Source organism: Argiope bruennichi, chromosome X1, assembly GCF_947563725.1.
Source record: "Argiope bruennichi chromosome X1, qqArgBrue1.1, whole genome shotgun sequence".
NCBI lineage: Eukaryota > Metazoa > Arthropoda > Arachnida > Araneae > Araneidae > Argiope > Argiope bruennichi.
The window spans coordinates 31807867-31833585 of record NC_079162.1 but is presented as its reverse complement, the minus strand read 5'-3'; the positions used below and the strand labels follow the sequence as shown (position 1 = coordinate 31833585).

The following is a 25719-nucleotide window of genomic DNA, read 5'->3' as shown; positions in this document are numbered from 1 at the left end:
TCTTCTCTCCACTACCGGCTCCATTAGTACAACTTTCTAATAATAAAAATCCTTGCGAGTGTTTTATCGTTTTATCTTCAAATGTTTTTTTTTTTATTGGTGACTTTCAGAGTACTAATCTACCTGGTCATTTTTATATCAGATACCTGTAATAGACTGCATACAAAACAATATGTCAATGACATTATCTGTCTTGATATTATTTTATTTATGGAATCTTCACAAATTCTTATAAAATATTTCACTAAATAAAGTTTAATACTTTTATTTCATTTAATTTATTTGATTTAATTACTGTATTTTATATATTTCTTACATTTTTACATCAGTATTTAGGCATTTTTCTTTCTAAAGATCCTGAGCATAAAAATGCTATGCTAATTAGCTTCTCCATTTAAATCTGTTGTTAAATGTGTTTCATTGATTAACTTCTACCCAGTCTAGACGGTGGCGAGTTAGGGCTCATTTATCATTTCATTATTTCCAGTTGAAAGTGAGACTTACTAAGTTTACTTTATGCTTACTAAGTTTTATCAAAATTGTTCTAACCGTTTTGAGCAAACATCCATATATATTTTAAAGGTTATTGTCATCTTCAAGGCTTTGTTTGCAATGATTTAACTTTACTAAATTTTTATTCTGTTTGGCTGAAATATGCAAATGAAATGTTAAGTCAATTGGACTCTTTGTTATTTCTTTTTAGAAATATCAACTCACTCACCCCCTAAAGAGGGAGGTGAGTTGGAGATACTTATCAGCCGGTAAATTTGATTAAAAACGATTTAATTCCAGCGATTTGTTATATACGTTTAAAAATCTTATTTCCCCTCCTCTACAAAGAAAGGGAAAGTTGGGTGTAGTAAACCCCACTGCCCCTAGTGAGGCCTCGTGGCTGGAGACCCTGGAAGGGGCCTCAAAATCTATTCAACGTACATCATAATACTTAGCCGCCGGCGAAATTACAACATTGCATGGGAGGAGTGGTTTCATAATAACTTATTTAGTTGAACCATTAACCCCTACGTATCCAAAAACGGTTGGGGTTGCTTTATCCCTGTAGGAATTTTTTGTAGGGTAATGAAAAGCATGTGCACGAACTTTCGTGAAAATACCTCTCGCCGTTAGGAATTGATTCTGGACAAATATGCATGCATGTGTATAAAATTCTTAAACCTCGTATGTGCAGATCAATTAATTTTAAATTTAATTTTGTTGCTTGACATGGAATTTTAAAGTTATTAAAAATTATTATTGGCGCTTTTTTATAAACTCCACATAAAGTTTCAGATTTCTATTGAAAAGTGGTATTTGGCCTATATTGTTCCAAAACAGAAGAAAAACCTCCTTCCAGAAAATGAATTAATGAATTCATTTTCCAACTTTTAATAGTTTTGCATTTTATTCACCTTCTGGCATGGCAGACCCAGTTTATCAAAATATAACTTTGTTCACAGTGCAGTTCCATTTAGTTGAAATCTTCTAGACAGTACTCTTTTATATCATTAACAAATATTACGTTGCCGATGTTTTCGACAAAGCAATATTTGCACTCAAAGCGTCAATATCCTACGATTCAAGTAAATAATATTCTGTTGAGCGAGGAACCTATTTATTTGAACGAAATAAATTCTAATTACAAAATAAGTTAATGTATATAGAAAATATGAAATTTATAATGCTATTTTATTTAGATGGTAACTTACGGATTTATGATTTTAAACCTTAATTTGCTATCAAATGACTGCAACGGACCGATATGCTTGTTGGTGTTTTTGCAATACACTTGTTGTTTTCATTCTATTCTATCTTGCAAATTGTAAACATTAACCCCGAATATGCTGTTTTATTTAGAATAAAGTTAAAAAATGCCAAGAATTCTTCTTGGGCAATTGCCAGTAGCTTGAAATCTTCTTAAGTTTTGAAATTCATAAATTACAATTTCTCATTTCTTAGTTGGCATTAACTTTTTTCACTTTCAGAGTATCTATTGTCATTTCGATAACAGAGAATTATTGTAAGATATTATATTTAGAATTTTTGAAGCATGTTTTTAAAAGCAACAATACTATTTGATATATTAAGCGGAAATTTAAGTTGCAATGTATACAAAACTACAATCGACTGAGTCTGTGGTGGATGATGTAGTAATATGTTTTTGAAGCATCTCAAATTTTAGAAAGAAATCCATGAAATTAGATACCTGAGATTTTAAATATAGTTAGAAATTTACTAGTGTTCGAAACTAAATCCTATTCAAGTAGTTCATTTGTTTTGAAATGTGTTAGAGGCGTATTTAGGTGGTGTAGTGGTATATCTGTGCTATCGACGTGGATTGTTGATGATTATATTGATGTAGAACATGATCTCGTATGTTATTTATAATATAAACTAAATCGCTTCCATTTTTTTCAGGTGTTGCAGTTTACTTTTGTAGAAGACGCATGTGTATCCCATACTGGTAAGCTAGTTCACAAGAATTGATAAGATATTGTGTTTGGAATGTTAAAAATAGATCTTATAAATTGTGTTTTCATTTCTTCGCTGACATCGGTTAAAATCGGAACTGCATAGTTTGCTCAGAAAAATTGTCAAAATATTTTTTTTATTTGATTCACATGCCCCCCCCCCCCAATTCAGAATCGAGGATATTTTAGAGAAAACAATAGGTAAAAGTCATACATTCCTTTACATGCTTTGAAGAAATATCTCCACCTTTCTGTTCTTGTTTCTGTTTTGCTTTCCTTCCAAGAATTAGAAATAAGTCAGATTTGTTGTTTCTCAGTTTTCACCCACAAGCTAAAATTATTACTATACCATTAAAATTAGCCATCTGTTATATATATTGTAGATTAATGTTAAAACATTTTTCACTTGTTTATTTTTCAACCCATATCGTTATTGGATTTTTAAAAAATATTTTCAAGAATTTAAGATACATAAAAACCTGATAGTTCTGCTTATTTCTTCTGAATAATGTATATTACGATTTTTTGGTAATTCCTTCGAACGCATAAATTCAGCCTTAACTGTAATTTAGAAATCTCATTTTATGTAGAAGGAACTGAAAATCGTCTAGCGATGGCTGACTGCTCTTTGTTTTTTAACTGGTTCGGTTGACACTTCAAAACTGCATTTGAGTTCGGTTAATCGAGTCTCACTTCTAAACAAAGTAATGAATGTCTCAGAGGACCGGCTTAAGTACTTTATTTTCCTCTTTTAGTTTTTCATTTTTCTTCTGGAGGAAAATTTACTTCTTGCGCGGAATCGCAGAACGGAATTAACCGGAGAAGACTTTTTCCTAGCATTTTTATTCATGGCGGCTCATGATTGCCTTACTTTGCGTCTGCGCGTTGGTAGTTACGGGGGACCATATGCAAATAGAACATTCAGCGCCAAATGGTACATCCTTGTCATTGGTATTCAAAAATATTTCAGTTATTTTGCTAGGTTTATGCTTCTATTAATGCAAAATCTATGATCATAATTAATTAATTAATTATAATGGTTTTGAAATTGTTTATTAGTAGTTCACTTTGTATCTTGCAAATACATCTTATTGTGGTTCGATTATTTGAAAAGAACACCAGACGCTATTAAGTTCTCACAAGCATCCTGGACGTATGTATCTCAGAGCCTTTCTTTGTTTCTTACCATTCTTAACATAGTTTTTCTACGTTGTAGAAATTTTGAACATCAGAAATTTTGTCTGGAATTCTGCTTAAGAACTCTACTTTGATCTCAGAAGCATTTAATGCCGGATGATTGAATGGGTTAGATTAATAAATCTAAAAATCGTTTAATTTTTTTTTATATTTCTGTTAATTAAATTAAGATTAAACTTTTTAACTTTCCTAAAATTTCAACATCCCGTTTGTTTTGGTAAGTTCTTCGTAATATTGTGTATCTTTTCTACACTAAGGGTTAAAAAGCCATGTATTTCAATAATATTGTTAATTGGGTGAAGGCTTGTTCCACTATTAGATTAACTGATTTTTTATCTCAAAATCGATGGAATTTACTTAAAGCCATTTGAAAAATTTTATACAACTGTCATAATTAAAACTCATCATGACATTCACAATTATAACACTTTTCTAAAACGAATGTTTTTTCCTATTCACATACCACTATCGTTAAAGAATGCCGATGGAAAATTCTTATCTGATGGAACAGGTACTCAGGGTCGGATTAAACCTTCTAGGGTCCCTTAAGTAATGCATTTTTGGGGACTTTTTCTCCTCCCCAGTTTCAACAAAACCAAATTTCTTTTATTGATTTAAATTCAGTCTTTATAGAAGTAGCTTTGTATAACAAATTTTGACAAATAAAAGCAACAAGCTATTTAATTACGGATCTCTTCAAAAGAGTTGGTTTTAGTGTATTGCATATGAAAAATTGTGCAATTAAAATTTAAAAATAATTTTGTGCTAATTTTTTTTTTAAGTGACGAGTCTTTTTTTAACACTTTTTAAATCATATTTAACTGAAAGATCCATATTTTGTAAATCATAAACTGTCATATTTTTTAGAATCATTAAATAAATCAAGAGCTGCAAATGGTAATTAATTGGTAATGTTACTTGAACAATATTCCAAAATTTAATCAATACTTGCTTTTAATTGGAATTAATTCGATTGCCTAGCCTTTATGATTAAATTTAAACAAAAAATTTAATAACTTTGAAAATACCGTAAGAAAGCTTTGAGGACACAGGGCCACCACAAAATTGTGGGAACCTTTGGCTTGCTTTGCTTATTTAATAATCCGGCCCTGGGTAGCAGACAAACAGTTTCCTTAAGACAATTACATTATTAAAGGATTTGTTTAATAGTGTTGTTGTAATAATCTGCAATAATTAGAGATATTATAAGGATGAAAAGGTATTATTTGAGGAATGAAATAGGGATATTAATACTAGGTGTTTTAGTTATGGCAACTACTGAAAGTATTTTGGCGAGAAAAAATATAAACTGTGTTTAAATATTGTTCTGCATTTTAAGAATGAACTCTATTTGTATTTTATATAAGAATCTTTTACTGTCGAATACTGCTTTTAGAAGGCTTAGTTAATAGCGTGCTTGTTTTTGGTTAATTTTGAAACTTACAATAAAATATTCATTGTGCGTTGTAATCACGAATTGTATTTCTTTGGCTGAATATGAAGAATAACGGAAAAGAAATTTTTTCTGAGATATTATAATAAAGCGCTTGTAATGTATTATAATGTATTTTTAATTGTTTATTTTATGAAGGTATTATTCATTTAATTAGAAACAATGTATATCCTTTATTATAAGGCAACCTTTTGTAAAAATATCTTTAATGCATTTCAATCTCCCTTTGATCTGAAGGTCTCTGCGGTTGTATCCGGAATTATCGGTTATAATTTACTCAATAATTGTTGAGATCTTTCATATAGGGGCTTTAAAAACAAAGTAAATGTAATAAAGTAGCTGACGGAGTGGTAAACTTATGAGTTTGACTGAAATACATTATCATATAGTACATAGATACAAGTTAATTCAGACATATATGATAATTTCATATATAATGAACAACTTGAATAATTTATGGAGCTTTTTTGTATAAAATGTTTGACTTTATTTACGTCATGATTTGAATTTTATTTTAGAACTGGACGATAATAATCTTTTAGAGCATCGCCAACGGAGACAGGAGGATTTAATTGGGCATAAATCCTAACTTATTTGAATTTATAAATAACAATTGCTTTATTCATTGCCAAAGGTACACTTAAAAAATGTTTTCGATTACTTAACTAATAAAAAATCCTTTTTTTTAAACAGAAAAGAATTACAATATTGGTGCATTTCCATGGTGATTCCTGAAAGTGTACATGTACTGAATCCATTCTTGTTCGACTTTTTCGCAATATGTACCCGCTCCCCACTTAATCTGATCATCCAACCATGACCTGAGGAGAGTTGCTGGCAGTGGTTGCTGTACGCAGGCGCCTGTGCCTCGCTCCACGACTTAAAAGCTGTAGCGTTCAGTTTTGCTAAAACGAGGAGCTCCGCTTTCGCAGTCTGCTTTATTCATTGCTTTTGTATTACGACATGCGCGTTCGCACAACTTCACTTTAGTGCTCTGCAGGCTGGATAGATGCGATAATAATCCCCAAAGAGAAATACTCGATCCTATTAATTGAATTCGCTGAACTCGAATTTCACATATACATTCTTTTTTTTTTCTTCCACCGTAGTATATTTATCCTAACGACAGTGCTTTCTGCGCATGCGCAGCGTTCCCTTCTCTCCAACTGTTTTCTCTGAAAGTCCTTATTTTTTATTTATTTCGGTAGAAATTCTGACTTTCCACATTTTTTCTTGTTTGTTTTCGTTTTCTTGTAGGTGGCTTGCATTTTATCGTAAAAAAATAGTTCGGAGAGATTGTGTAGGGTTGTAGTATTTTTCGGCAGTGTAGTGGAATGCTACTATAGTAATATACGAGAGTGTTTTCATACTTAATCTGAAAAGGAAATATAAGATCGGATGCCATCTTAAGGCACAATATTTTGCAATAAAACTAAAACCTATCTGAGTGTCACAATACTATTTCGTTTGTTTATTTCCCTTGCTTAACAATTTGAGAGAAAAAATAAATAAAGCTTTTGTAAATTTGAATTTTTTTAAAAACATTTTTTACTTTTATCTTTTATACAGTTATTTCTTTAGTTAAATTCGATTTTCGAGTAATTTAATTTATACATATTGTTTTTAATTTTCACAAGAATCGTCCCTATTTGGCTTTTATAGTGCGAGTACTGCAGTAACTAAATCTTTTTACCCTAAAAATAATTAAAAATTGCACCTTTATTTAAGTTTTAAACATACATTTTCATTATTTTCTGGGGACGCTTAAATTGAAACAGATGTATCCGATTGTAAAAGTTCTTGCAGATCGTACTTATTTCGGCCTTCCTCCCTCCATGTATCGAGTTGTAAGTTTAAGAAAACAAATACGTTAAAATTCCCTCCCCCCTGCAGTATAATGTATGGGTATTGCATATCCACCGTATGTTTCATCTACTTATGTGGGATTAAAAAATCGTATTGTCTAAATCAATGAGCAAAGTTTTTCTTTAGATTGTAAGGGGATAATTAAATTCTTCTATGAATATTTTGTTATTAATTTAGAAAAGGTTCATCTAATCCGATATATTGAAATTAAATATATTTATAATCCTTTTCAAAAATAAAAAGGCACGTGGCTTGTTAGCAAAATTTTGTTGTTGTTGTGTTTGTTCTAATTTATAAATGTATGATTCCACAAAATACTGATAGGAAAAAAAAAAAGTGACATTGAATTCGCAGTAAGTAAAACGATACTGCTCCTATTAAAAAATTTTGCTAGTTCATTTGAATGTACTATATTTTAATTTAATCTAATTATGTTTTTACAAATGGGCTGGGTTTTTTTCTTTCACTCATACGAAGAGAAAGCAATACTGTATTGACCATTTATTGCAATTAATGTATGATATAAAAATTTCAAAAAAGCCTTAAATACCTTCGAAGATGCTTCTAAATTAAAAATGTGTTCTAGATTTCTTATCGTTTAAAATTCAAATTATATTTAATTTGAAGATATTAAAAATAGAGTATATGCTTGGAAAAATAGTGAAATACTAATATTTAGAAAGTTAATTTCTGCGCTTTAAATAGTTTGTGTTTTAAACCACACTTTGAAAAGGAATAAAATGTCCAACCACTAGTATGCTGCCGATTTTTTTTTTTTTTTTTTTTTTTTTTTTGTGAGCGGAAGAGGATTTTTACATTTTAAAACTAAAAAAAAAAAAAGTTGTAGCTATGAATATTCTTATTTCACTTGATATAGCTGTTTATAGCAAAGATTTCTAGTGATTTTGAATGAATGATGATTGCTGTTTATCACAAGTTATGATTGCGTATTTTATAATCTTTGATTTCGCATTTTACTGTCAAAAGTAAAATTTTTGTATTACAATCATGAACTTCCTAAAATGGAAAAACCAACGAAAATCTTCTAATGATTTATTATGAATCACTTCTCTTTTGTGGTTGCTTTCTGAACACTAAAAATGGGTTTATTTCGACATTCAAGCTTCTCCTAAAGTGCTGATAGTTGATCTTTCATATCTTAAGCTTTTCTTCACGAAATGTTTACATAAACATGAGCATCAAATATGCTAATTAACTATTATTTTATAAGGGAATCAAAAGAAGTTCAGAATAATACTGGACGTATGTAAAAGATAAAACAATGACTAATAGAAAAATTTCTGTGACCTTCACCAAGTATCTGAAAATCAAATATGTATTTTGGACGCCTTGTTTTTCTGACCGATTAGAACCCAAACTTTGACATAGAATGACAATTGTAATCACAAAGTCACATGTCAATTTTCCTGCATTTAAGTTCATTTCCCTTTTGAATTACTGCGTTTACATGTATGCAAAAGTACAGATTGACAGGCGGACAATCCGTTGATTGATTTGGTTCAAAATTTAATTAGATTTTACACGTTAAACACGATAACTGTGAACCATAATTCATTTACTTTAAGTTGGTACGTTTTGGAACGGTACTATTTATATGCATGTAGAAGTACAGACCGGCAGACAGTCAACCCCTTGACGTATTTTATTTATTAAGTTTTCAAAATTTAATACGTATCCACATTTTCAGTACTAAACTTGTGAATCACATTTTATCGACCCAGCTAAATCTACTTTGTAATCATCGTTTATTTAATTTGTATTCAGTCAGCCAAATATGCAGACTTCCTCTGAATGGATTTCTCTCAAATTTGGGCTGAAATATAGAAATTTGATGTAAGGACCGTATATCAAATTTCATATGTGTATACTAAAAGCGTGTTTTGCGTTATCGTATTCACTGGCAGACTTAATTTCAAAATGTGTTTTTCCAGCTTACTAAAAGCGTGTTTTGTTTATACTAAAAGCGTGTTTTGAGTTATCGTATTCACTGGCAGACATAATTCCAAAATGTGTTTTTCAAGCTTGGGAAGATTTGAAACGTGGAGATTCGTCAAAATCTTAAGTTCGAATTTTCGACGATTACAATACTTTCTCCATACTTCTTATATAAGAAAATAAAAAGGGAAGCTGTGGAAGTCTCTTCCGTCCTGATTATCAAACGTGATAGAATATTCTAAAGATGTGTAATATTGCAATCTTGGTAAATATGTGTTATAAATGAACTGTCAATCAATGATCGATATTAAGTTTATAAACAGTAGGATTTCATAAGTATTTTATCTCTTCTTTTGTATATAAATTCTTGATTATAAGTGAAAAACTGCAGATTGCATCTGGGATTTTTTTAAAAGCAGATTCGTCATTATTTAGGATAAAGAACATTATTCTTAAACTACAAAATCTGTGTATTAAAAGAAATTAATTTGCTTTACTGACTTCGGATGCTCCATTTAATTTTTTTAATGAAATTTTTTATCGATTCACTGTATTTTCCTCATGTTATGAAGAAGCTAAAATAGTCGGGATTGTCGACAAAAAATATCTCTAATTGAATAAAATATCCCCTATTTGGTTCTATTCATATTTTACGTATTCGTAAAATAGATTATATTAAAAAAGATAAACTAGATTTATTATTTCAAAAAATTTTCTTCTGTTTTTTACTGTAGATAGACTTACTATGATCGATGTAAATGAATCAGTCTGAATGAAAATTTTTAAAAATTAGCAGCAAAATGTTTCATGCTTCTTCATCTTCATCTCTTTTTCCATATTTTGTATTTCCTTCCTTCAGAATTTTTCATTTTCCCAATATATTTATATATTGTGGGTTTACCAATTATCCTCATAATCTCTTCGCCAATCTGAAGTGCAAAATATTGTTAGTGTTTTATCAAAATCTTTGTCAGAAACCTCATATTCGAACTACTAAAAACAATGACAGTTTGTGACAGCATATAGCATTTTGACCGCAACTTAGAAAACTTATATAGTGTTTTGTAACAATAAATGTTTATGAAAAAATTGACATACAACATTTTAATGTATGCAGTCACTTTTCTTAGAATTAACTTCTCTGCTTTTGTGATTTGTATCATGTGAAGACAGCGCTTTTTTCACATGGGAATTTCTCCTATTAATAACACAATGCCTTTTTTTCTTTTTTGTACAAGCTATAATTTTTCACCTCTGTATTTTGAATGTAATTTTAGCATTGTTTGCTTATGTCTGCTTCTATGAAATATAGTCATTAAAATTTCGGTAAATTCTTAATTAAAGATTTCAGTGTTAGTATAAAAGTTCTTATGTTTGTCACGTGTGTTTGCATTCAGCTTCGCTAGCATCAGATGCGCCCTGTAATTTACATTTTGTGCAGCCATTAATTTTTCAAATTTATAATATAGTTGTTCCATTTTTATTTGATCCAGGTGCATAGTAATATAACATAGATGATCCAGGTGCAATAGTAATATAACATAGATGATCCAGGTGCAATAGTAATTTCGTGATATTTGCTGTACATCATTATTATTTTAAACTAACATTGTTCTGCTTGAGCGATTTTTGGTATTAATTTTTTTTAAAAAAAGATTTAGAAATTATATAAATCTGACTTTTCGAAATTTAGTCATTGAAATTGGGATAATGCTTATGAAATCTATTCATTATAATTTTCGTAGAATACAGATGTCTTTCCTCGCTCAGAATTTTGTAATGCCTTCATTAACACTTTTAAATGTACAATAATACCTTTATAATTATCATATGCGTTTACGTTCAGCTCCGCTAACTTCAGCGATTCACAGATCATGTAAGCGCTAGTAAAAATAATTAAAAATAAATAGTCTGTGTCGGTAGAAAGCATTAAGCTATTATTGAAGTTTTGGGGTTTGTTTGTTTTTTTAATTGATGAAACTTTTCCTACTATATATATATATATATTTCTCTGAATCGGAGTTGACTCACGGAGATATTTCGGCGAAATATTTTAAGCATTTGAAAATAATTTGTTTTAATTCGATAGATTTCTGAAATAATAACAGGGAAGAACCTGAAAATAATTACGTGTGTAAATATAAAACAACTGTAATATCTTGTTTTTTTGTTTTTTTTTTGTAAAATCATTTATTTCTTCTTGGAAAATTTAAGTTTAATCTTCATCAGACTGTGCGAAAAGTTGTTTCTCGGAATCATTTTCTAGAGTTTATTTTCTTCTTTTAATTCTCCGAATTTTCGGATGAGGTGAGTAATAATTTCTTTACAATTATTCGAAATTTCTTCAATCATTAGTAAATGATGGTATGATGTAATGTTATAAATTGTTACTATTGTGCTTGCAATTATTATTGCGTAGTCATGCGCATTACGCCTTTTGTAGACAATTATTACATCAGGGGTTATTTCATCGAAAATTTTCTCTGTTTCTCTTAGTTTTTCAGATACGGTGTTTTGCACAGTATTTTTATACTGGTGACATAATGTTCGTCGTAAACTGTATTTTACCAGTTATTTAAATTCAAAAGAGAAACGAGTGGGGTTTTTTAGCAGATATTCAATAGATATGTTACTATTACTGCATGGGCTTCGATCTTTCATTGAAATACTTTGGTGAAATAGGAAATATCTGTTTTAAACATATTTCGCTGTTTTCTTTTTTTTTTCTTTATGCGGCTTTTATAACTATCACATTGAATAGCAAACACTTTTTTTGGTTAGGTTTGTTGTGACTTATGGCACTTTACAAGCCAGCTAACAGTTATCTGTCAGCGATTAAGCCGAGTGAGCATCCCTTGTTTTTTCAGTAACGCCAACTAGGGCCAAGAATGCATCACATTCGCTTGCACAACCCCTTTTTTTAGAGGGGGGGGGGCACATTCACACACCTCACAGATAGAACACAGAAGAACAACTATGCCCGAACCGGCACTCGAACTCCGGACGCCCAGTTCACGCGGAAGACGCGCTACCCCTATGCCAGGACGCCAACAGTTAGGTTTGAAAAAAAAAAAAAAAAAGCTTTTATAAAGAAGGTATGCTATAAAAATGCATAAAAAAAAAAGGAACGGGCTGGATTTTTTTTTATAGGGGGGAAAATTGAAGACGTTCTGCTTTACTTGCTATAAGCAAACTGGAATGGAAATTTCTATTACATTAAACTTCAGTGTCGATCTTGCATCTACAGCGTCGGAATTTCATATGTGCTTAGGAAAAATATCTTGAATGTTAAAATATTTTATGCTTTCCCGAGACATTCAGAATCGTAGGTAAATGCAGTATCTAAAAAAAAAAATCTGCTTTCCTATGTAAATACTCGTTGGTTAGAATTAAATAACCTCTGTTTAAAATTGTGTAGGAAAAAAAAAAAAAAAAAGCAGTAGCCGTAACAATGCTATATCTCGTAGTATGCATTTGCTGACGCAGAAAAAACAAATGGTAATTAGAAAACACATTTGTTATTAAAAAAAATTTTTTTTTTTTGCCTTAAAATTTTTTATTATATGTAAAATAATTAGAATTTTTTATTAAATATAAAATAATTATCTTTGCTGTATATGGATATGTACGATAATTGTTAGTATTTAATGCATACTTAGACCACTGACCATTAATAATATGCATCTCGACAATGAGTGAAAAACATGTATCCACTTTTTTTTTATTTTTTTATCGGGGATCTTTCTTTTTCTCTGTTTTGAAATGAGTACTTCTAGCCATTAGTTTTACTGAATAGCGTTGGCTTATTTTTAGCCAACAGATATTTTCAATTGCAATGATTGAAGGTTTATGAAATCTTAAGCTATCATCGCAGAATTAGCGTTGCATTGAATATTTGGTACGATTCATTAACTCAATCATCACTAAATTAGTGTTGTATTGAATAGCCGGTATACGAATCCCCAATAAGATTAAGAAACTGAACTCTGTATTGAATTGAATTCAATGCACCAGTCTTTAAATAGAACATCATGAAAGAAGTCTAAGTTAGATATCACATCACAGTTAAAAACAGAGCATCACATCTCTGATTTCAAATTTACTAAGAAAAACTACACATTAATACAAGACATTTACCATCTTAAGTTTAATCAACTGCAATTCATCGTACAGCAGATTATTTGTAAGGCAGTAATTGATTTCAAAAAAATACTTCGTTAGAATTTTTTTCCCTACCCTCTTTGGCGAAATCAGATTTATCTGAAAATGTTGTTTTGGAGTTGATTCTTTATTGCATAACTATGTCTATATGACACTGTCTTCCAAAACGTCCGACTGACATACAATATAGAAAAATACGCTATCTTTCTTTAAGAAAAACATATAGAAGGCAAAGAATCATGCTAAATAAATTAATGCTATCAAATGTATTGTTTTTACTTTAAAATAAACTGTATCTCGTAAATCTATCTTTTCTTATAAAATATTCGTAATTTTATATTGGAATTAAAAAAATACAAAAAGAAATTTGGATTGTTTTGTCTTCTTTTCAAACAAAATTTAAAGTGAAAATACTTTATTTTATAAATTCGCAGCAAACGCAGGTTCTCCAGATTTGAAATTTTTCGCATGCGGCAGATTACAAAAATAAATAAATAAAAATAAAAAAATATTTAAAAAAAAAACTGAAAATTTATAATTTGCTTAATTTTCACTGTTCTCTTTCCCGAAATATTTTTCTTCGAATCCCTTTTATTGCTTGGAAATGTACCTTTTTTTTATAGTAATTATCCATATTAAATTGTTCAAATTTACTTTAACTAATGAGCTACTTCAAAACTAACCGCGGATGATTAATCTCTCTTTTAAAGCAATAAAATAACGTGTCTAATGAGCTCCATCATTTTTTTACTTTTGAAAGTGCTATTCTTAATCTTGTTCACACCTGCGATTGGAAAAGTTTTTATTTTTTGTGTTTCTTGCCATCAAAAAGAACTTGCTTCATTGTTTCTCGAATTAAAATTTAATGAGCGTTGGTTACTGTTTGATTATTTTTTTTGAAACGATTTCAAAAGTATGAAATGTATTTACTTAATGTGTTTTGCGTTTTTAGTTAAGGAAGCAAGAATAAAATAGCGGTAATTTGAAGAAAGCTCGTTTGCCTAGAGAAAGTGAAGCTGACGTAAATGAGTTTCAAAACTGATTATTAATTTTTCTTTTTTGTTCGTTCTGTTTCTCCGGATTTTTTTAAAATTCGATTCTTCTGATTTTATTTTTGTTTCATGCACTTGATACATGTGAGATAGGAATAGAGTCAGCTAAAATAATGTTATGGGCACTAAATGAACGTAATTACACTTCAGCTGATATCTAAATGCGCATCGTATTGCACTGTTTTGCTACGTCACGTCATTTTTCCTTCTGCAAAATGCACACTGAATTCCAAAATGAAATTAGTGCGCTTCGGTTGACTTGAAGTATATCCCGTGAACATGAATTGATGCCTGATTTGCTAATCATCCCGGCTGGCTCATTTTTCCGTCAGTAATAAAAATTTTTCTATCTTTCCTTAAAGTCCTTACCATCAAAAAAAAAAAAAGCCCCTTAAGCATTTTTTGAGAAAAAGCTAATTAAGACAGGCTCTTATTCTCAGAAGAACTCAGTACTACTTTTTTATTGCATAATTGTATAAAGTAAATTGCATTATGATTTGACCAATGAACCTACAACAAATAAAAGAAGAAAGCGTAGTTTTCCTTCTGCTATTCACTTCGTCATGTTGCAAACGAGTCAGCAGTGGACATAAATTTAAAACAATGTAAATAACGATTTGACTTTTCTCTGCGAATTGTTCGATTTCATTCATTGCAAGTCAAAAACGCCGAGAATGATTCATTTTAATTCAGAATATCTTCCTGTCAGCCTTTTTATTTATGAAATAATAAATTGTTTGTTCATGACAAACCGTTGAATCGTGTTTCAGATATTGCAAATATCGTCTGAAAATTATTTAAAATTAAGGAAAAGCAAACGATTCCTTTATTTATATTAATGATGAGATAAACAACCGATTTGAATATTATTGCTCAGATTATTTTTTATCATCCTGTATCACTTCTAAAAATAAAGTTTCGTTAACTGAAATATTCATCTCATATTCCCTCTTTAATGTTTTTTAATTTTTTTTATTATTCTTTATAATTCGATGTGTTCTTTTCAGAATTTAATTCATAAACATTTGTTTTCTTGAAATAAAAAACAGCATATTAATTGAATTTGAGTTCATCTTCTCATTTCTCCTCAAATTATTTTATGTAACTAATGAATGTAAACTGAAATGTCAATATCCTTGTTTTTTACTTTCCCGGATATTCATTCAGTAACAAATGCTAATTAACTACGCTGCGTGTAATTATCTTTTTTGTTTTAATACTTTTATAAGTTTATATTGTTTGTTTTTCACCCATTTCTTTTGTAGTGATTGTTCGCAAACATCTATATTAGCGATTCTAAAGGACTGTATTGATTGTTTTATGCTGTTTTTTTCTTTAATGAATTGTTTAGTGTGATTTACTTTGGATCCTATTATTTATAGAAATTTAATTATTTAAATGTTCTAGTATGAAATCCTTGTATTATCGAACATCGTCATACGAAAAAAAGATGCTTATTTGCTCATTTTATTATCTATATTAAATGAACTGAAAAAGATGGATGTTTGTAATTAATATAATAACATTATTTATTTACAGCTGGCATTTATAATCTGTCGACAAATATAATAATGCCTGCGATTATAAACCCAAATGCTATCAGTTAACATCAAATTTGGAAAATTGCTTTGAAAATACTTTAATTGCTTTTCCAATTGACTGTCATTGTTTTTTGTTCTTGTTGTCATTATTTCTTAATTTGAATGTAAAATCGTAACTTCAGAAACTTTTAACCCTATGCTACCTTAAATTTTTAGTTATCACTTTCGTGATAACTGATTAGATTGTCATGCTGTTTATTATTTTTTATGATTCCAGTAATGTTTATATTATAATATTATTCACTTGGGCAGAAAACAGACATATTCTAATCTGGAGTAGCAACTCGCCTGTAAATTGACTCAACAAACAAAAATGTATAGTAAAAATATATATTGCCTGGAATGTTATTGAATGGACTGGTACATTTACTTAAATTCTATGGTTAAAAAAAATCATAACATTTGTTTCAAATTTTCTCTATTCAAAACGTATCAGTACTTTTCCCAAACACCCCTATTTAACATATAATTTCGACATAGTACGTTTATCTTTATAGCTGAGCTAATGATTCATTGAAGTCACTATAGTACACAGTTGGTTTAATGCAATACATTATTGCTTTCTAATAGAATTGCAGATTGAGTCAAACTTCCTTAACGGCTTGCTGCTCTACAGTATATGACACATTTTGAGGTCCGTTGGGCAGCGGGTATAAACTGTCCAACTCAATAAAACGCCCCAAGTCAAGAATACATTCTTGTTAAAAGAAAATACAAAAAAAAGATTCATTCACCGATGCATCTCGTTGCAATCAAACCCTTCATTGTAAATAACATTCTAGGCAAGTTAGATTGCAGAGGCCCTATCTAGGGGCAGATTGCGTGTGAGTTAACTCGATTCCTGCAATTTTCGAGCCATCCTTTGTAAGTCTCTTTTATCGCTCAGTCAAGGACATAGCGGTTCTCATGCGTATATTGCCGAAAACCGGCTCTACCTTCAAAATAAAGTCTGCTCACGTGGGTCTCGAATTTAATTAACGGTGCTTTGGCCTGTCTTTTCAGTCGAGTTGAAAATCTCGACTCTTTCATGTCAAAATTTTTGATACTCTTTTGATTTCTCCAACAAGTAATCACATGGATAATTTGGGGAGATTAATGCCTTCTCTTGACGATGTGCCTGTTAATGTTTTACTTAATGGCACTATCGCAAAATGTCTGAAATCGTCTTGCTATGCATTGTTTGTTCTATATATTTTAGTTCGGCTTTCGTATCTACTTAAAAATAGCCTCATTATCTTCTGTTCCTTTTCTTTTTTAAAAATCTAATAGATATGTTTTTCCTAATTCCCCCCCCCCTTTTCGTTTGTATTGAATACCTGATTAAAATAGAATTTGCAGTCAGATTAATGTATTTGTTAAATAACTACCTGTACTTAGGGTCATAACGAAATAAAATATATTTTATCATACCACGAAATTTTTTCTTTGTTTTACATTTTTAATTTAAAATGAAACACATTATTTCAGAAATTAGATTCAATACTCGCTTTCAGAAAGGTTCTCTTCTTTTTTTTTCTTTGTCTTTTGTGAGGAATCATTGAAATATCTAGAGAGTGATATTTTCCTATTCTTTATCTTTTGGAAAATCTTTTATTCAATTGTAATTTCTAAGATTTATTAGATGATTTTTGATTTTTAAAAACTCACTCCAAAGATATTCAAAATCATATTATTTATACTATAGTTTTTTTCGTGGAATAGTAATTCGTTACAGTAATTTAAATTGTGCTACCACCTCATTTTGTATTCTTGTTTTTGAATATAATTTTTCAATGCTGAATGTTGTTTCAGTGTTTAGAAATATAATTTGCATAGTTTGGAAATAATTCATACTCCTACATTTGAATTATTTCAAAGGTAAATTTCGAAAGCTCTGTTTAAGCGTGATTTAGACACATAGTAATTGATGAAGTCGCGTCTGACAGGCAGCACGATTCTCTCGATGTTCTAATTAGCCCACCCAATCCTTTTTTTTTTTTTTTTTTTTACTCTTCTTTTTTTTTTCCCCTCGTTCTTCCTGTTCTTTATTTATTCTTTTCCTTTTTTTCTTAATGTCGCGTTTATATAGGGCAATTTGCTCATCATTGGACGTTTATGTAACGCAACTCAATCATCGGACTATCTGTCGGATGTGATATTCACTTGCATAACATATTTAAATGGACTTTAAATATTCATTTGGTGATTTATTAAATTAACTTTTTATTTTAATTTTTCTTGGACTTTGAACATTCAGGGTTGAATATGAATATTCAGGAAATATTAATTGTAACATATCCATTATAAATGATTTAACCTATTAATGAGAAGATTAATATTTATTTTTTATTATTACAATATTAAGTTTATTTTGAAATTTTTATCGTGCTGCTAAAGACAGTGGTAAAATTTTTACTCTGTGGTCACAGAATAACTGCCCCATATTTATGAAAAACATAACTCTTACTCAAATCATATTTAACGTAGCATTTTCAATATTGAAAATTGAAATATTGCAATTAATATCATTATTGTCGGCTGATCGCTCATAACTATTATTATGTCCTTTTTTTTTTCTTTTTTTTTTTTTAAATCCACTTTAAATAGAATCCCAACTTCTATGCATTAAAGTATATATATTTGGTTTCATTTGACAGGTATGATGAATGAAAATTTTGTTTTTTCTCCATCGATGTGCATTGTGTGCTTATCAATGCGTGGATATCATTCCTTTGCCATCTATGTGCGTGGACTTGAATAAACGAGGGTTGGATGCTACCTGCCTTCACATTTTCTACTTAATACCCTGCGGACGTGCTTCAGCTTATTTCCCACGGTAAGTCAGTCGACTTTCTTAAGTCGGGCTGTTTATAGTATAAACATAAAGAATGAATAAATGGTCATCATTGCTGGAATTAAGTATCGAATCTCTTCTGTCTAGATCTAAATTGGCACGGTCTCTTTGATGAAAAAACTCTTTGACAAAACTGCTTTATTTTAACAACGGAAGGAATTGGAATGCCTATAAAGAAAAGTTTATTTTCAGTTACGAATCGTTACTTATAAAAAAATTGAAGAAAAATGTAAATATCATTTTACGAAAAATTGAGATGAAGGAACAAAATAATATATTGAGATGCAAGATATCTTAAATTATTAGTCCTGACATAAATGGAGGCCTTGGAAATGAATTCCGCTTTTGGGGATATTTCACTTTACTAATTTATGTTGAATATTTTATTGAAAATTTTCGAATGAATGCATTTGGCTGAATTTAATTTTGTCATTGATTAATAAAGTTTAATTGGCCGCTATTTATGTATAATCTTAAGACGCTTGAAAAAAATATTCGCCCTTGGATTTTTTAAAATTTTTATTTCTTTCTTCATTGACGTATACAATAACCGATTTGTATAGAATGTTTTAAAAAACCTTGCAGTAAAAACAAGTGAATGAAAATATTTGAACAATTTATATTTATAATTACTTTAAAAAGGGGGGGGGGAAACATCGATATATTTTTATTTTGTTATTTATTACTATTATTTATATTTTTATTTTTTGTGTAAATTGGTTTGTCCAATATTTTTTAAAATTTTTTACACTTTAATAAATTAAAAATCAATCAGGTTTTATTTTAACATGTATTCTATGTTTTAATTATAATTTAATGTACACTTTTATTTTGATGTATTCTATACTCTATTTTAATAAATTTTATTAAGATTTTTTTTTCACTTGTTTTTAGAATTTATTTTTATAACTATCAACTATGTGAATATTGCTGCTGAAAAGAAAAAAATAATCGTTAGAAATTGTTCTAATTTATTTTCAAAATTGTTCGAGTTTTGGAGGCATTCAATTTAATCTTTAGTTCAAAACTCATTTTGAATAATTCAAATAAAAAATCAATGGTTATACGTTATTTTCATTCAGAATCCAAAAGCTTATAACTTGTTAAAAAAAAAAGAAAAAAGAAAAAAGTAGCAACTTTTTATTTTAGTAGGTAATGTATGACTATAGCATTCAGATTTCTCAGATGGATATGTAACATTGAAATATATCCTTTTGTTAACTAATCAATTTTTTTTGTTTATTTTATTCTTGCATATGTTAAAATTAGTGCCACAGTTCAATTCAGCGCTGGATTTGCTATTGAAAATTTTCCTTGAAATTTAAAATCATTCTTTGTGTTGTATTCTATTGGCTTGCGTAAAGTTCTGTAGGTCGTGATATACATAGTGAATAAGCTTTTGTAGTATAGAATATTTTATGAGATTGCAAATTTAGGTTCAAGAGAATAATAAAAATTTGGATATGAAAGCCTGACTTCTTTGAATAATTTTGATCATCTCTTTCAATCCATGTTTTATTTGAAAATATTTTTAATAAATATGCAAAGTTATCCATTTTTTTGAGACTAAAATCTTGAATGATAATAAATTACAGAAATCGCCAGAGAGATACTTGTACTGAAACCGATAACAACATAGTAGTCCCCTTTGTGTAGTAATGTCTGTGTTGAAATAAAGAGCAATTTATCATACGTTTATTAAACTGTTTGTTTAAACAAACAAAATAAACATATGCGAAAACATATTATGTGTCACATTATCATAAAGAAAATAAACGACGCGAAAATTCTTTTATTATGTCGACTGAGCGACCATTTGAATGCATTTTCATCACTTTCAGTTCTAAAAGCATCTTTTGTTACTTTTCTGCTTCGTTATTGTTATTTTTTTTCCCTCTAATAAAATGAACTTTCGCGGCGTCGTGATTTAGGATTTAATAATTTCATTTTATAGAAATGCGTGGTTAATGCATTATCTTTTTTTTTTTCTTTCCTTTTTGCATTAAATACACACGTGAGAGAGAGAGTTACAAAAAAAAAGGAAAAAAAAAAAAAAGGAAGAAGGAAGGGAAGGGAGAAAAACAAAACAAAACAAACAAAAAAAAAATGCAACTTTAAATATTAGATATTTACTTTGAAATAAAACGACGCTTTTATTATGCATTTAAATTAACCAAACGATTCTGATAGAAAATGAAATCTGTAGGAATTCACCGTGTCGTGCGTTGAATTAATTTTTATTGTATCTAAGGGTAGAGAAATTTTAATTTGAAATTATTTATCGTAAATTTTTATTTGCTTACAGTTGTTCGGTTCTGATGTTCAAAATAATGTTCGTAGTGTTTGCGAAGCATTTATGGAATTGAAAAAAGAAAAAAAAGTCTATATATATAAAAAAAAAAGTATATCTATTCGTAACATAATATATATTCGCATCAAAATATTTATTTAAAGAATTGCGTCTTATATATTTACTAATCGCTGAATTATTTTATATCAGTGATTGCTAACGTGTGTATGAGCATTGATTTCCGTTGTGTTGTGATATGTAATGGTTACTAGAAGTGGCAAATGGCAGATCCACATTGTATTCCAAAATTAAATTCACCTAGCACATTTAATATATGCCACGCAAAAATTAATTGGGTTCATTTGGTATCTTGATATTTCAATATAATTTATTGTTTTTATTAATTGAAGCTGTAGATTCATGTACTGATAATGGTATTTTTGTTTAATGTGATATTACCTTTGGTTGTATCTTCATTTCCATGTCTAAAGTGACAATAGGTTATGTTTCATCATTGCGAGAACATTGTACAAATGAAGAACCCGTGAAGTTATGATGTTGGCTAATCATGATTTCCTGATAGTACATGTGAAAATCATTTAGCAATATCCGTGTTTTCGCCATGACAGCCGGTTGTTCAGATTCGAGCAATATGCTTGCTAGTTGGCAATTTGATAGCATATAAATAGTAATTTTGCTGATAAGCGCATTTAAAATTGCCTGATTACCTATTGGCACTCAGAAAATATTTCCTAGGATGTTATAAAACAAAATAAATAATTTAATTATAAATATATAACGAGTAGTGTTAAAATTTAAAGTCTAGTGGGGAGAGATAATATAAATCTTTTATCTTTCTTGTCATACTTACCCTGAACTTTCAATTATCAATTATTTTCTTTAGAATAAAGGGTTCTTTTCCTTGGAATACATTCTCAGGAGTCATTAAAGAAAATTATCATTTTTTTTTTTTTATCTACGATATTTTTTCCCCTCTCAAATTTTGGCAATAACTACATGAGCTCTTCTTTTCTTTTAATTATTTCATCGACCTTGGAGTTATCGTTTCTCAAGTCTTATAAGGTATAATTAGGGTATAATTTAAGTACGTTATAATATCTAAGATATAACATAGAAAATCGAAAGTCTTCTACCGTATAATTAAGAATTGGTTGATAAAATGGATGGCATTGCCTTTGCCGTAAAGCCCGTAAATTTCATTATATGTCTTCTGTAGGAGTACAAACGATTACTCTTCTTGGCATCCTTTTTTACCCGCATTTCAGGGCGAAAAATTTATAAGGGGAGACAAATCTGTAAATTACTTTATCACCAAAAAAAATTTCACGCAAGTTTGTTGACAATTAAACTAATGCTGTTAAAAATGTTAATTAAAAATACGTTATTTGAATAAAAGACAGTTATAGTTATTTGATATATTAAACGAAACATTAATTTATCATGAAAATAATTAACTGTACAAAACAGTGTATTAATCACTTACTTGACCTACTTCTAATCTAGGAACACCTCGAGACTTAGTATAAGCACAGCTGCTTCGATAATTATCAGCTGCGCGATCGAAGCAAAATAAACTGTTTCACCTTGTTTGAGGTGAGACTGGATTTTAGATGTTTATTTACATTTGGGAAGCTATTAGTAAATGCTTATCCTTCCGATTTATCAAAAGAAAAAAAAAATTATCTCTTTTATACTTTGTAACATACGTTATTCTCTCGTGTTAGAAAAAAAATAAAGGTTAAAAAAAGAGAGAGAGAGAAGGGGAGGGGGAGAAACTCTTTAAACCCGAACTGAAACAAAATACCATCAAACGAGATAATGGCAGGGATTCGCGTCACGGTAAAATGTGAGGAAAATGGATTTGGTTTCATCATTAATATCAGCTGATAGTGTGAGAGAAAGACAGCGTTGTGAAGAAATAAAAGAAAAAGAAAAGAAAGAAAGAAACATTCCTAACGGTTTTTGTCCGTTTTTCATAATTGGCAAATCAGGAACAGATATCGTGAGGACAGATACTCATCTACAAGCCTGTTAAATCATCTGTCCAATTAGTTTAAATTAGACTTTTCATTCATGATTTCGACCGTCAAAATTTTCCAACATTCTCTTTTCATTTTTGCTTTGTTTAACTTGGTGTTCCTCTCAAATAAGGTCATTATCTCTCGCTTTTTACAGATTCGCTTATGAGTATTTGTATTTTGTTTTTATTTCGAAGTGAAAATCTGCATGTTCACAAATGTCAAATTTCTTGATGATTGTCATCATAAAATGTAATTCTTATTATTGTGATTTTGTATTCCCGTAATTACTTGCTCCTACTTTTGCGTAGATATTCGGTAAGGTAAATTTTCGGCACAGTCCAGAATTTATTAGTGAAAATCATGTTAGCTATCACGAAATGAAAATTTTAGTTACGATTTGGTTTATATCAGAAAAATGTTGCCATAATCCCCAAGTTGAAACATTAAAAAAAAATAAAAAAAAAATTGAACTTTAAAAAAATAATAGACAAAAGAAAATTTATATTTGTTTAGAAAATTTCAGTTGAATCTTTTAGATCAAGATTTCCGCACAAATACTGAAATTTTTAACAAAGTTGTATTATTTTAAGAGTTTTAGCTTCCTCAGCTTTTATCTATGTGACTTCCTTTGTAATCGTGACTCACAGTTTAAAAAACCTTGGTCTAGAGAGCTGCTTTTTTGACTTTCTTATCGTGACTCCTTTTCAGGAGAAAAAACCTCTCAATTCAATTTTCATTCAGAAATTTCCTCCTCCATTCCAAAACAGGAGAATAAATTCTAAAATTTGTCATCAATTAATAATAAGTCAAAAGAAATTAAATATATATTATTTATTTACCAAAAATTATTTTTTTAATTTAAGAGTATTTTCTGAACTGTTTTTGCTTATAAATATCGATACATACAACGTATCGTAATGAATTTTAGCTTTGCCAATATTACTCCGTATGACCCCAGCTTGTGATTGCGATTCACGGTTCTTGAAAATATTTTTATTGATAAAAATCTGTAAGAAAAAATATTAATTGAAATCGAACAATACTGTTTGATTTCAATTATTCTTAATTTGGAACTGAATTTTGATTATACGAAATGAAAAAGGATATGCATTATGTAATACGTAAATGAGAAAAATCTTGGCTCGAATGTTATTTAAGAAATTTTCGTTTGTTTGTTTTAGAATTGATACTTTTGGCAGTTTTTAAATCATTTAATACACAACTATAGATATCTCATTATATCAAAGCTATTAATTGTTTTTCATTTGCATTTTAAAATTAAGTCTTCCCCTTTTATTTGAAATATTTAAAAAATAGTTCAGTTTTTATATGTTTTTCTTGATAGCTAGAAACCTTTTAGAATTACCACTTTAATATATAAATTTAAATATAGTTTCTGTAATGCATCTCAAGTTGTCAGTTTCATGACAGATGGATAATTTCATGTCGATATCTCGTGATATCAAAGCTATTAATTGTTTCTCATTTATATTTTAGAATTAAGTCTTTTCCTTTTATTTGAAATATTAAAAAAGTAGTTCAATTTTTATATATGCTTTTTTCTTGATAGCTAGAAACCAAATTTAATATATTACATATATGTAATATAATAATATTACAGTTTTTGCGTAGGCATAAAAGAAAAATTGTGCAAGAGTTTTATTTTAGATGTAAAGAGAATAGGAGCATGTTTTTCTTCGCTTCTTGAATTCTAAGCTGACCATTTGCTCTTCCTTTGTTATTGAAATTATAGAAGATATTTCTGACTTGCTTTATAATTGGGAGTTTCCTAAGAAAAGGTTAGTTCTTGGTATATTTTGAAAGACGGTTTACAGTTTATTTTTGGATTTCTTAGGATTCAAGACGTATTGGAATAATTAGAAAATATTATTTCAGTGAATACTGAAATAACTCGAAAATATTATTTCAGTGAATACTGAAATAACTCGAAAATATAATAATTGGGAGCTTCCTATAAATAAGGTTCGTTTTCGTAACATTTAGAGAAGATTTGCTATTTCAGTATTCTTTCGAAATTCAAGACGAATTCGACTGATTAAGAGAGATGTGTTTTGTAACGTAAATATAAAATTAGAGGAGAAAAAAACCCAGACGGCTAAGTGCAGGAACAAACCAAAGGGATTGCTATATTTATCTGAATTCTGAAAATATAACTAAAAATTTCCTTTTTTTTATAAATTAACTAATAAAATAATCATATTTAATAAAATAATCTATATAATTTAGTTATTAAAAATATATTTTAATTAATATACTACTGTATGTTAAAGACCAATCAGAACTCTGATATTTTTCTTTTAGTTAGTTAAGAATTCTTACTTTTTTTTTTCATTGTTTGATTAGATGTAAAAATTCTGCATTTAAAAGTGTTTATATACATATGAAATCACATTATCCTTTTTTGTGTATGAGATAGAATCACATAACTTGGCTTTCCCCCCTTCCACCTTATCTTCGAAGAGAAACGGGGGGGGGGGCAGAAAGTTTTATTTTCGAAATTTAGTTCGAACTTGCTGATCTTTTCTTACATGTTGAAATATTTTTAATAAAAAAAAAAAAAGGTCTAATTAGTTTCGTGTATTTAAGTTACGACTAATCGTTTATATTATTTCATATTTTATACCATTTGGTTGATTACAAGCTTATATAATGTTACTTTTCACACTAAACTTCTTTGTTAACTGAAGATTAAGTTTTCAGTCATGTACTTTTTTCTATTTAAAATCTCAACTTCTTCTGTATTAATGATAATAAATGAATATTCGACTTGAAAAGGTTAAGC

The 25719-nt window shown here is 29.1% G+C and overlaps 1 protein-coding gene across 3 annotated transcripts in view; it reads left to right on the top strand.

The window, feature by feature from the left end:
- The window catches only part of LOC129959491 (AT-rich interactive domain-containing protein 1A-like), a 155593-nt gene that overhangs the window by 60902 nt on the left and 68972 nt on the right, over positions 1–25719 (top strand). For all 3 annotated transcript variants that reach the window (XM_056072345.1, XM_056072344.1, XM_056072342.1), the window contains exons 4-5: positions 2413–2458; positions 18388–18566. The gene's annotated coding sequence lies outside the window, so the exon portion shown is untranslated. The remainder of the gene's footprint in view (positions 1–2412; positions 2459–18387; positions 18567–25719) is intronic.